The following is a 13,924-nucleotide window of genomic DNA, read 5'->3' as shown; positions in this document are numbered from 1 at the left end:
TTACAGTTTCCTACTCAGTTACAGTAACTTTATACTGTGTTCAACATCCACATTCAAATTCCAGTTAAATGGGAGTCGGTGCACACCTGCTACCATTTGAAGTGCCTCTGATGATTTGAACCACAAATATTTTGTTTGTTCTGCTTTCTAGCATTTATGTTAGTACTAACGTGTATTAGGAACTGTTCATAATTCCTTCCGCCTTGACCAAAGGCTGCAGTTGTTCCATCACCCAAACATGTTTTTGTTTTGTAAACATCCATTCCAAAGCCAATTTTCATTAAGATTATTGTACTCGCAGGCAGCAGTGCTATCAAGTGTTTTGCGTTTAGTATTCTACGCATTCCATTCGCTTGAACGAAAACAGGTTGGTGCTGTCGGTGTTCAAGTGGGATAACAGGGTAGGACCGTGTCTTTTCCTCTTGGCTTCCTATCTCTTACTGATTGGGCCTTGCTGGCATTTTGCTTTACCCTTTCTTCCTCTTTCAAAACCTTCCTTCGCTTGTTTTGGTCTGTATGTCGCGGGAGTGATGTTTAGACTCGGCAAAGCCTTCCATTAGTTGGGATGTACGTGCGAAAAAAGGTCGCTGTGTTTTTCTATTTCCTCCCCTGAATGAGGATGGGATAAACAGACCAACAGGTTAAATGCAAGCAGGTTTCAGCGCCTGCTTTCAAGGATAAATTGTATAGATTGGGCGGCTTTCAAACTTTTTCAGAAGTGCAACCCAAGAAAATACGTAACTCTCAAAGTGCCACCATTTTGACCAGCAATAAAATGTAATAATATGCTCATGCAAAGAGCACACCCAGGATTACGTCCGGAAAACTTCAAATTTTGTCTAATTTATGCGTTCTGGGAGGAGTAGATGCAAATAACTGAAATTAGCATGCAAACCCCTTTCGCTCACATCTGTTTTACTGGATTTTGACTGATTTTGCAAGGTCCACAGAATATTCTGTATTGCTATTGCTATAAAAACATGGAACCTACCAAAATAAAGATTAGTTTCTCGTCTTTCATCAAGGAAAAAAAAAATTATATTTGTATCCGTTTCCATTTTGCAGCAATTGACATTTAGAATAGAGCTACATTTTATCCCTATTCACAAACCTGTTGAAAATACTGGCATAAAGAGCTTGTTGCAAATGTCCCTGGCTGATCTCTTATACTCAACTGCCACCTGCTGGCTGTTGTTTTTTTTGTTTTTTTTTTTTGCAGTAACTACCATTGCTTTAAACGACCTCTTCATGTCAGAAACTGTACCCTCTAGCATAAAAAATAAAATAACAAAAAAAACATCTAAATGTGTTTTAGGGAGTGAAGAAAAAAAGTATTAAAAACATTTATACGTTTTTGCATTTCAATTATTTAAATTGCAACAAATGATTTTACATTTCTAAATACAGCACCTGACAGGCCAATCAGAACAGAACCACTGAGGCACAGGCAAAATTAGAACGGAACTTTTCCACTTCTGTAAACATTTTTGAATTTCCAGAAACAAAAATGATTGTACAGCAAAGCTTCCAAATGATCTAAGGTCTGATTTGGAGACATTCACAAGAAGGAGTCATGCCATATCTATTGTGATAAACTGCGTTTGTATTTTCTTGCATCTTGGTCAATGCAGCACTGGTTGGGATGAGTTAAATCAAATGTAAAACGGTTCTAATTCAATCACTTTATTTGGGATTTTAGTAGATTTTCGTCTGCAGTTGTAGAAGTTACACAATCTGATTTTACAGATTATCTGCCCCAAATCTTTTTCGGGTCTTTCTCGGGTAGCCACGCAAGTACCCAAAAAGAGCAGAAGCAGTTGCCGAGAGTGACCTGGTTTATTCGCGCTGGAGCAGGTGAAGTGAGAGAGAAAGAGAGAGCGCGAGTAGTTAATGTGACAGTCCGAGGCAGGCTCGGCCATCAGGATGAGGTGAGGTGAGCGCCGAGACTCTAATGTGGGCCGCCGGCGAGCTCGCGGAGCCGCGAGTCGTGTATCAAGCGACGTGACGCGTAGGCTGGAAAGCGCAGATAGGTGTTCATTAGTCAAGAAACAAATTCCCTCAAACTTTTTTTTTTTTTCCCCTCCAACACGCAACTCCCTCAATTTAAAGTTGGAAGACACGGAAAGAGGTTCGAGATAAACTCTCCCGAGAGTTGCGCTCGCTTCTGCGTATGCCACCTTTTCACTTCGACTCCCTTCCTTCTTCACCCGGCCTATCCATCAGTCTAAGTAGTCTCTCGCTGACATTTCCGAACGGCGTCCTTTTTTTTTTGTATTTCCTCCAAATGCCATCCCCGCTCGAGCTTTCCGTCCCAACGGTTGTAATTGCATTTGCAGTCGGCTTCTGAGTGCTATTTTGTTTGTAATTATGATATCAATGCGACACGCTTCCCTTGTTCTCAGCACAATTCTATTCGCTATTGATGCTTTTCCATTTGGAGTATAGTAAAAACCTGCCGGAAATAGTGAAAAACAGCAAATAATCCATCCATCCAACCATCCATCCTCCCTCGTTTTCCAATCATCCATCCATCCATCCATCATCCCTCGTTTGCCAATCATCCATCCATCCATCATCCCTCGTTTGCCAATCATCCATCCATCCATCCATCATCCCTCGTTTGCCAATCATCCATCCATCCATCCATCCATCATCCCTCGTTTGCCAATCATCCATCCATCCATCCATCCATCCATCCATCCATCATCCCTCGTTTGCCAATCATCCATCCATCCATCCATCATCCATCATCCCTCGTTTGCCAATTGCATCCATCCATCATCCCTCGTTTGCCAATCATCCATCCATCCATCCATCATCCATCATCCCTCGTTTGCCAATCATCCATCCATCCATCCATCCATCCATCCATCCATCATCCCTCGTTTGCCAATCATCCATCCATCCATCATCCCTCGTTTGCCAATCATCCATCCATCCATCTTCTACCATCTTATCCGAGGTCGGGTCGCGGGGGCAGCAGCTGTAGGAGGGAAACACAGACTTCCCTCTCCCCAGCCACTTCAACCAGGCCAGACTATGTCTCCGGCCAGCCGAGAGACATAGTCTCTCCAGCGTATCCTGGGTCTTCCCCGGGGCCTCCCGCCGGTGGGACATGCCCGGAACACCTCCCCAGCAGGCATCCGAACCAGATGCCCGAGCCACCTCAGCTGGCTCCGCTCCGTGAGCCAGCACCTTATCGTGGTGGAGGGGTTTGCGTGTCCCAATGATCCTAGGAGCTGTGTTGTCTGGGGCTTTTATGCCCCTGGCAGGGTCACCCATGGCAAACAGGTCCTAGGTGAGGGGTGAGACTAAGCACGGCTCAAAGACCCCTTATGATGAATACAATAAATGGTCTTGCATTTCCCTTGCCTGGACGCGGGTCACCGGGGTCCCCAGGCGGGGCTCGTTGGCGAGCGCCTGGTGGGAGGGGCCAAAGGGGGCGGGTGCAGTGTAGGCTGGGTGGCAGCCAAGGGAGGAAACCTTGGCGGACCGACCCCCGGCTACAGAAGCTAGCTCTTGGGACTATATTTCCAAACAGTTTTAATATTTCAAATAGGGATGGGCGAGTACCGATACCAGGTATCGGTATCGGGCCGATACCAGCCTTTTTTCAAGTACTCGAGTACTCGTGACGCAGACGAGTACAAGCGACCGATGGCAGTTAAGTGAGTCCTCCTTGCCTGTAACTGGCGCTAGCTTGCAGCAGTTTTTCACCAAAACTTCACTGGTTTGGAAATACTTCAAAATTGTGAATCTTAAACTAAAATAATTTTTGTGTTTTATTTTGAGCGTTTAGACTATTGAAGAGTGATTGTGCTGTTTTTTTTTGTTGTTGTCAAAATTAAAGGAAATATATTTGTTTAAAAATATCTTTTAGTGATTTTTTTTTATTTGTCAAAATGTACTACTGGTATCGGCAGTTGGTATCGCTATCGGTGAGTACTGAGGGCCTGAGTATCGGTATCGGTCTGGAAAAAAAGTGGTATCGAACATCCCTAATTTCAAACCTCTAACCTGGTTTGAATTTAGTCTGACCTTCAGAAAAAGGGAAAGCTGTGGCTACCAAGTGACACGCTTTTCCCAATTTGAAGTACTTCACGTCTGGCAAACAAGGATTCAACATGTGTTCCCGATTGGAAAAAGTGCAGTTTTGTTTACCCGGCTGTCTCCCTTACGCAGACGCTCTCGCTGTTTTGAGTAAACTATTATGTCATGCGGTTCTCTCATTCAATTTGAAACATAAACACTCCGTGGCCGCAATATTAGGTACACCTGCCCTAATCTGATCGGACCCAGTTCCAGATTCAGATCCAGCTGCGATTAATACTGCTCGCCTAACATGAACGATTCCCGACTCGGTAGGACGCAATGCAGACGCACAACCACACACATAAACATTGGAGCATTAATACCGCTTTGAAAGTGTCAAATGTGCATCTTTGTACGGGCTACTAATGGCGAAAGCACATTGACATAATGCCAACTTGGTAGATTTGGAAAGAAGTTTCATTTTGAAAATCCAGTGTGACCGCCCGTGGCTCTCTAGACATGTCACTTGATTCGGTAATTTAAAAAAAAAAAGAAAAAAAAAAAAAAAAAAAAAGGAATCCGCAAGCTAGCAGAGATGAGTTTAAAAAAAACAAAAAAAAGCAAAAACAAGATTAAAAATAACTATAATTAGAGCAAAAATGGCCTTCATTTTCGCCTTTGTCAATATCGTACATGATTTTTCAAGGTAAAATAAAAATAAAATGTATTTAAATCTGTATTGCACGTCCGTACAGAAGAAGGAAGGTCAAACTGTCATTTGAGAATTGTATTTTAATTGACTTTATTACGCAATATGTGCTGACTTTTTTTGTTGCACTTGAAAAATACTCTAAATTAAACAAAAATATATTAATACTAAAACTAATCAAAACCAAGCTAAAAGGAAGCATTTTAAAACAAGCAACAAAAACTGGGAACCCCCCCCAAAAAAATAAAATAAAACTAAAAGCATTAAAAAAAATAAATATAATCAAAACAAACAAACAACAAAAAAACCTTAAAAAAAACAAGAGCAAAGCTAATATTAAAACTTAAACTCTAAACTTAAAGGAACGATTAAAGCATTAAAAAAAGTAATAAAAACAAAACAAAAATTAAAAAAACTTAAAATCAATAAAAAAATTAAATAAAAAGGGAGTATTTTCCAAAAACTAATACCTAAACTAATAAAAGTAAAAGGAAGCATTTAAAACACATAAAAAAATGCTTAAAAACTAACAAAACCTAACTAAAAACTAATTAAAAAAAAAAAAGAAAAAAAAAAAAAGGTAAAAAGTACGAGGAGCCAACCCTTGAGTAGTCACCGATACTAACAGCAAGTACTGATTACCACTACTTATTTTGGTACATATATATTTCCCCCCTTGATATAAGTCTGTGTGTAGGCCCGATACAACTGATACCTGGTATCAATCGTGTATTATTTTTTTTTAAATCACAGAAGCAAACCAGACCAGTATTGAATCTTCCTGCAATGACTGAATTCTCTTGACATGATTGAATTATCTTCTGCTTGAACCCGACGACAAAAACAATAAGTGGGTTAACGTTTCCGAGCGGATCTTTGATGCCGTCACGGTCCCTCCTTGCGGCAACGTCGGCTAATCCGACGCCGCAAACGCTCGCCTGAATCACATTTCCAATCTTTTGAAGCACGACACATCTCGACAGGGTCCGAACAATCTAACCGGGTGGGCCCGTCCGAAGGGCCTGGGGGCCTCCATTGTGCAACTTCTCAGTCCGTCACACAAAAGCGCTGACGTGAGTTTAGCGGGAGTAACGTGAGCCCCGTCTGGTATTGCTCTGCTTTTACTTGGCGGTGTCGTTTACCAAAGAACAAAAAAGTAAAGCCGGCCGGTAACATAATATACGCCCTGCGATGATTCCCAGGGGTCACGCACATCACCGCCGTCTTCGACGTCGTAGCTCGGACGGCTGAAGAAGAAGAAGAAGAAGAAGAAGAGAAACCCGATCGGCAAAGTGCACTTTGACACCAGCGCGGTCGCCGGAGTGTGGAGAGAAAAAAAAAAAAAAAAAAAAAAGCGTAACTGGGTCGCGAGCTTGTGTCGGATATCGATTAGTATTTGATCCCTGTCAGTCGCTCGCTCGCTCGCTCTTCTCCCGCGTTGACCTTCACTCGTCTGCCTGCTAGCTAGCGCGCCGGCTTTGTCGCTTGGCACGAGCGTGATGGCTGAGACGGCCAACAAAAAAAACAAAACAAAAGGGAGTCTGAAGAAAGGATTTGGCTTTGGGCAAATGATGGAAGACAAATGGAGTGAGTGGAAAAAGTCCATTATGAGCGCACAGGGCGGGGACAAAGACGGAGCTGTGAATACATTTGAGGGAAGCCTCGTTGAATCGGGATGTCTGGCTGGAGCAATTTATTGCTCCTGGCCGCGTTCCAGAGCCGCCGTCCACTTTGGCCGTGTAATCAGACGCACTTTGATAACAGTTGTTATCAGAACGGTGCCAAGTGCGCATTAGCCGTCGACGCTAATGTTGTTACCGGGCAGAGTCCTCGCTCTCGTCTTGCATAGCTGAGGAGGGAAGCCAGAAAACTGCGAGTAACTCTATAGTCCCCCTGCTGCGTTTTCTTGCGCAATTTTCCGCATTCCTCAACAGTAGCACAGTTTGTAGATTGAATGTTTATCGGCGTTTATTGAGTTTTTTTTGCGGGGTTAAAAATAATAATAATAATAATCCTAATGCATTTCAATGGGTGTTAATTATTCAGATTACAACTTGCTTTATTGATCCCTGAAAGGTCCAATTGCCACGATTAGCGATGTAATGATATCCAAGCATCATGATACGATAATTATCACAATATTGTGGGGAGGATGGCGATACATTAAAAAAAAAATTTAAAAAAAAGTCTCAAGACATCAAGACAACTATTAATCAGCGTGGATTGTGTGGTCCTTGTAGTCTTTTCTTTTTTCTTTTTTTTTTCTAAATTTTTAAAAATGAATTCATTTAAATTTTAAAATTATATAAAAAAAAAAAGAGCTCATACTTAAAAAAATAAATAAATATTGTGCTTTCGTACATTACAGCAATGCCGTAATCTTGAGTTAACTATGAAAATCATACGATTATTTACGATTAAAAATTGTAATCGACGTATGTGTGTGTTTATGCAGTACAATGTGGGCGTTTAATTAGTTTTAAGTTACATATAACAACGGCATTAAATTAGATTTTATGATACGTTTCCATATTATTCATTTCTCTTTGCTTTAAAATGTTTTAAATCCCATTTTTGAAAATGTGTTTCATCCTTTTGCCTTTTGAATGTTGTCGATTGACTGTATGAATTTTTGTGTTGGGTGTGTGCCTTTAAGGGGCGTGACCTAGTCAATGATATAAGGAGCCGGACTCGGTTATGGTTTATTATTTTCATTTTGTATTTGACCGTCCAATTTTTTCAACAGCTGAAAGTGTGACTGTGGCTCTCCTTGCCCACATGCGAGGGCATCACATTACTTTAATCGCTCCCGTTTTTTTTTTTTTTCGTTTTTTTTTCTTCTAGTGTGGGGCGTATCTGAAGATGGCCCGTTCATGATCTCTGGACGCCAAAAGTTTGAGAGCCCCCGTCTTCAGGGGTGAAAACTTGGACCTCAAACCGCCCTGCTCGTCTGTTTCCCCGGCAACCAGAGCCGACTCCACATCTCATCGGTTTGTATCTTTTCTTTGCCACTTCCTTCCGCTCTGCCTGTAAGTGTTAAAGTCATGTTTTCTAGTTGTATTTTGCTGGCCGGCCCGGTTGCTGTAATAGAATTGCCTCTTCCGACACGGACAACTGTTTCCACGGTAACCGAGGCAGGAAGGCGACGGCGGCCAGAATGTTGTTATCCGCTTCCTGGTACACGTTGCGGGCTTTCGGTCACGACGGTGACACTTGAATGTTTGCTATACTTTTCTATACTAATACAATGTACTCCGTTTTCTATTTTCACGCTTGCATCTTTTGAGCGGACGAGTTAAACGCGAGCCGACGCGGCTTTCATTTAAAGAGGTCGAGTGGGCGATGCGTCGCGCGTTGATAGGAAGCGAGCGCCGGCTCGCATTTGTAAGGAGAACGGGCGGCTTTGCAGCCGGCATTTGCCTAATCACTTCATCTTATCTTTGATTATTAAAGTGGCGGCGGTGGCGGTGGCGCTGCCGCTGCCGCTGCAGACACGTCTTCCCACTCGCCTGCAGTGTTGGCCGCTTCGTCAGAGAGGAGGCTGACAATCATAAGACATTCTCACGTTGCTCCTGGGAATTCACTTTTGTGTTTTTTTTTGTTTTTTTTCCCCCCAGTGTTTTTGGAAAATATTATTTTCCCCACATTTTTTGTTTTTTTAAGGTCAGAATCGCAAAGCGTAAGGCATGACTGCTGTGCCCTAATCATCGCACGTGCTCTGGAACAGGATCAAGCAAAGCATCCAGGCAGGCAGGCAGGCATCACACTGACTCTAAGATGCTTTTCGCTGACTTTGTGACTGGGGGAAAAAAAAAAAGAGCACATGTATTCAAATTCTGACTTAGCTCCCAAATAACTGGCGAAGAAAAATAAGGAGAAGCTAACTTTTATGTCACCTCGGAGTACTTCTGGATTTAAAAACATGCTAAAAATAAATATTCATACTGAAAAAGGTCTAATGGTCATCTTTCAGTTAGATGCTAAAACATGATATGCTAAACTATGCTATACTGTGCTATATAGTAGTATGCTACTGTAATACTAGGCTAAGCTAGGCAACTACTATCACTATCAATGTAATCTATATTGTAATATACCACACTGTAGTATACTAACTAAACTGTTCTACTGTTCAATACGCTACCATACTATAGGCTACTGTAGCATTCCATGCTAATACTCAGTTAACTCAAAATAATACTGTAGTATGCGGTACTCGTTTTTAGATGTACATTAAGGATTTGTAGTACATTTGTAATGAACATTTGTAGTATTACGAAATGGCTAGGATGAAATGGTAGGCCTCCATGTCAATCGCGTGCAAATGCTAACGTTTGCTCGTAGTTGGCGTGCTAGCTAGCATTAGTATCAAGTCAACAGCAAAAAGAAGCTTCTTGGCTAACAAGAGAACTGAAAATGAGGAAATCAAGGCCAAAAACGTAATCACAAAAAAAATATACAGATTATTTGTACAATTTAGTGCTGTTGCTGTCGAGTAATTTTTTTAGAATTAATTATTCAATCAATTTATTGAATAATAAAATAAAATTTTTTGCATTAACAGTGTATTACAAAAAGCACGTTTTCCCCAATTACTGTACATTTCAATCGCGTGCTGATGCTAAAGTTTGCTAGTTGGCGTGCTAGCTAGCATTAGCGTCAACAACAAGAAAACTGAAAATGAGGAAATCGAGGCCAAAAATTGAAACACACCAAAAAATTATGCCGACTATTTGTACAATTTAGTTCTGTTGCTGTCGAGTATTTTTAGAATCAATTAATCGAATCATCAAACACAATTTTTTTGCATTAAAAGTGTATTACAAAAAGCACGCTTTCCCCAATTACTGTTTATTAGCCAATGATGGATGTCTATTTCGTATTGTTTAGTGATTAAAAAAAGCATAACGAATAAGCAAATATAATCGGTCTGCTTTCGTGAAGGACTACAGATATCGGGGGAATAATTACTGCGGGCGAGGCTGAAATCACAACATTTGGACAATTTTAAGTTAAACAATGGCTCCAAGCGATTACTCGTTTTTTTTGTTGTTTTTTTAAACGGTTGTCGATTAATTTGATAATCGATTTACTTGTCGATCAATTTTGACAGCTGAGTCGCTAAAATCACTAATTAATGAAATATTTACTGACGTTGCAACAATGCACACTATAAAATAAAAATGGAATGGATCCAATGTTTAGCTTGATCCCATTCATGTATAATAATAATAATAATAATAATAATAATAATAATAAGAATAATGTACAAGCCTGCTGAAAGATTGAACAGTTAGCATGCTAACTGAAAACAGGCAATTGTACTTGCTGGGAAAAAAAACTAGTTGGCATAATGTTGGACCCCCTCCAACCCGAGCATGCTAACATTTGTAACACGAACGTAGCGCCAGCGCAGTACTTCGAGATTAACCATTAACATTCTCGTTTTGTTTGTTTTTTTGTCGTTTTTGTTCCGTCGCCGACAGTTTCCTGGCCGCCCAAAGATACAAACCGACACCCGCTACATTGCAACTCCTAATCAGGGAGGACATTTGGCGGCTGCCTCTTGGGTGCCGATAGATTCCCGTTTGTTATTCATGTCCTGCCTCGTGTCACGGTGTTCCTATAAAAGGGGCTGAGATGAGACTCCGGGGGCAGGCCTGCTCTCTCTACATAGTTTGCCGCACATTAGGAGGAGTCGGCGGCGGCGGCGTGATGCTGCTTTCCGAGAGAGATAGAGAGAGTGGGGAGCTATTTTTAGTCTGACCTGGGTGGCCGGTCCGCGGAGGTTCTGGTGGGCGGTAGGTCAGGGAGGGAGGCAGGGGAGACAGGTGGGGAGAACACAAAAGCTTCGTCGTCAGCGGTCCGTAATGACGACCGCCCGTGGGCCCCACCTAAGCGTCTATTTTTATCTCCCATTTGATCTTTGGGATGGATACATCATCAATCATTCGAAAAGTTAAACAGAAACTTCTTAGGTTTGGCCCCTTACCTATTTTCCTAAAAAAAAAAACGTGTTGGAGAAATGATAATTCCCACTCGGACTGCTTCAAAGAGAATTTCCTTAATCTGTTTTTTTTTTCCCAGATTAATTTTAATGAGATGGAAGAACTCATTGAAATAATTCGTAACGATTTAGCAAATCGATTATTATGCCCACGCCGAGTTGAAAGCAGACCATTTTGCTCCCCTCCATGGATGTTTGACTCGAGTTCCTTGATCTTAATTTTCTTTGAAATGTTATTTTTAATAGGATGGGGGAATATTTCTGCATGTTCTCAAATCCAGTTTTTGTCGTCATCAGAACTTCTGCTTAGATCACCTTGCCAACGTGATTACGTTATTCCGCTTCTTTAGACAACGAATCAACAGGGCGGTCTATTTGGCGACAAATCAAAAATCAATTCCACACAGTGGTCAGGATTATTCATCAATGAATCATTATGTCAATCCCAAATTGAAAATTGTATCATTTTGCTCCTGTCTATGGGGCAAAGAGTGGCAAAAAGAGCTTGTTGCAACATGGCCCGAGATGATCTCTTATACTCTGCTGACACCTGTTGGCCGTTTTTTGTAATAACTACCATTGCTCTTTGTGTCAGAATCTGTATCAAAGCCTTCTCTATTTCTTCTCTATATTCTTTAGCATAAAAAAGACAAAAAAATGTATAAATATGTTTTGGGAGTGAAGAACAAAGTGTATATATATATAAAAAAAAAAAAAAAAAACGTATAAATACGTTTTTGGGTTTGAATGAGTTAATCTTTACTTAAATATTAATTTTAATATTTAATATTCAATACAAAATATTTATGCTTTTCTGAACTCCTGCTTCTCTGGTTTTGTTTTATTTATCAGATTTTTTTTTATTTTTTTTTTTTGGGCGCAGAAGGAGTATTTGTATATAGCTCAACTTTCCAAAGCTAAATTTATGTTTTGGATTTGTGATTTTGAAAAAAAATATGTAATTGTAAGACCCATCCTTTTTTTAACTGATTGTAATTAGCAGATTTACATGGGACAAGTATGCGACTTCCATGTCGATCGATGCCTTTCATTGTTGATCACGAAAACCAACACCAGCTTGTACTTTGCAGACCAAATCAGAAACTGAACCATAATGTATGTTCTGCACTTTGCTTCGGCGCTCTGGTTGCCCTCAATCTCCTCTTGGATAAGAGTTAGCCCCTGGTTGTGAGCAATTAATTAATAATAACAAAAGACTCCATTATTAGAGTGTCTCATTGGGACTGATGCCTTCAATGGTTTGTGCAGTTTCCAGCGGTAAAAGCGCTCCAAAAACCCCAAAAAATCTTGAGCAGTGGAAAAGCGGGCGAGAGTGTTAATAAGGAAGTTTGTCGTGTCATTGAAGACGGGAGTTCAGATATCCCCTGATAACTAATAACAAACTGCTGCAGTAATGTCCACTTCCATTCTGAACTCCCCGTTGAGCAGAAGCAGACGGTAAACTTGAACTTTGGCTCTTTCCATTCCACACGGGAGAGGGTGGCGGGGGGTATTTGGGGGGGGGGGGGGGCACACTATTTTCACTGCAGTAAATTAGCCAACTTGAGCTTCTCAGTTTGTATTATTTTGTTGCCAAACGGGGAAGGACTCTGTTAAGGATGCAGAATGTCATCTGAGATAGCATTTTTGTTAAAAATTTTTTTTTTTTTTTTTTTTTTATCCGCCTCCTGCCTGCTTGCCGCCGATTGCAACAGACGAATAATTCCGAGCGTTTGATGTCGTCGTCGTCGTCGTCGTCTCTCCTCTCCTCTCCGAAAGCTCTCGCCTTCGCGCTAACATGTGAGAGGAATTTCTAAGTTTTATGATGAAAGTGCTTCCTTCACAAGTTGCTCCGCGTTTACAGTTGCTAAGTCAGACTTGGTAATTGGGGCCAAGCTGACCTCAAGTTGAACCCGTAAATTGCCAGTCCGGACCTTTCACCTTAGGCTCCCCGAGTCTGTCCTTGATCTGATTTGGGGGGGCGGGATTCTTCGTTTTGACAGGAAGAGGCTTGCTGTACATGTGGGGATGGGCTCCCTTTCTTTTTTTTTTTTTTTTTTTTCTCTTTGAAGCTCAGAAAAGCAAGGTCAGCACGTCTTGAGACACTTTTGCATTCTGAATATAGAAATCACATTGTGAAGTGAACGTGTGCTCTAAATATGGCGGTGTTTTTTACCTTGGGAGTGGAGGGTCTTACTTGCCCAAGGCTAAGAAAGAAGTAGAGAGGATGGGTGTTTTTTTTGTTTTTTTGTTTTTTTTTTAAGGTTTGCACCATTTTCTTAGGAAATGGGGTCAGTTAAAATTAAACGAGTTCATGAGTTTATGGCATTTCCTGTTTGTGTGTTAGCATTAAGCTAACATAAGCTATGTTTATGGCATTTCCCGTTTGTGTGTTAGCATTAAGCTAACATAAGCTATGTTTATGGCATTTCCTGTTTGTGTGTTAGCATTAAGCTAACATAAGCTATGTTTATGGCATTACCTGTTTGTGTGTTAGCATTAAGCTAACATAAGCTATGTTTATGGCATTTCCCGTTTGTGTGTTAGCATTAAGCTAACATAAGCTCTCTTTATGGCATTTCCCGTTTTTGTGTTAGCATTAAGCTAACATAAGCTATGTTTATGGCATTTCCCGTTTTTGTGTTAGCATTAAGCTAACATAAGCTATGTTTATGGCATTTCCTGTTTGTGTGTTAGCATTAAGCTAACATAAGCTATGTTTATGGCATTTTTGTTTGTGTGTTAGCATTAAGCTAACATAAGCTAACATAAGCCATGTTTATGGCATTTCCTGTTTGTATGGTAGCATTAAGCTAACATAAGCTATGTTTATGGCATTTCCTGTTTGTGTGTTAGCATTAAGCTAACATAAGCTATGTTTATGGCATTTCCTGTTTGTGTGTTAGCATTAAGCTAACATAAGCTATGTTTATGGCATTTCCCGTTTGTGTGTTAGCATTAAGCTAACATAAGCTATATGGTTGTTTTAAATCAAGGACTGGCAACTGGTTGCCCGTCAGTGTTCAATATTTTTGAGAATGAAAGGTTAATTGTGCTTATAAAATATGTACTTGAATTATCACACTTTGTAATATTTTATCAACAACATTAAAAAAACAACAACAATATCAATGATACAATTTTTTATTGTGATAGTTTCTGGGCACATAAATGGT

The 13,924-nt window shown here is 40.6% G+C and overlaps 1 protein-coding gene across 2 annotated transcripts in view; it reads left to right on the top strand.

The window, feature by feature from the left end:
* The window catches only part of sema6bb (sema domain, transmembrane domain (TM), and cytoplasmic domain, (semaphorin) 6Bb), a 179,056-nt gene that overhangs the window by 44,708 nt on the left and 120,424 nt on the right, over nt 1–13,924 (top strand). For both annotated transcript variants that reach the window (XM_077535552.1, XM_077535551.1), the window contains exon 2: nt 7,586–7,731. The gene's annotated coding sequence lies outside the window, so the exon portion shown is untranslated. The remainder of the gene's footprint in view (nt 1–7,585; nt 7,732–13,924) is intronic.

This window comes from Festucalex cinctus, chromosome 10 (assembly GCF_051991245.1).
Source record: "Festucalex cinctus isolate MCC-2025b chromosome 10, RoL_Fcin_1.0, whole genome shotgun sequence".
Taxonomy (NCBI): Eukaryota; Metazoa; Chordata; class Actinopteri; order Syngnathiformes; family Syngnathidae; genus Festucalex; species Festucalex cinctus.
The sequence above is the reverse complement of the archived record's forward strand: the minus strand, read 5'-3'. Positions and strand labels throughout refer to the sequence as shown.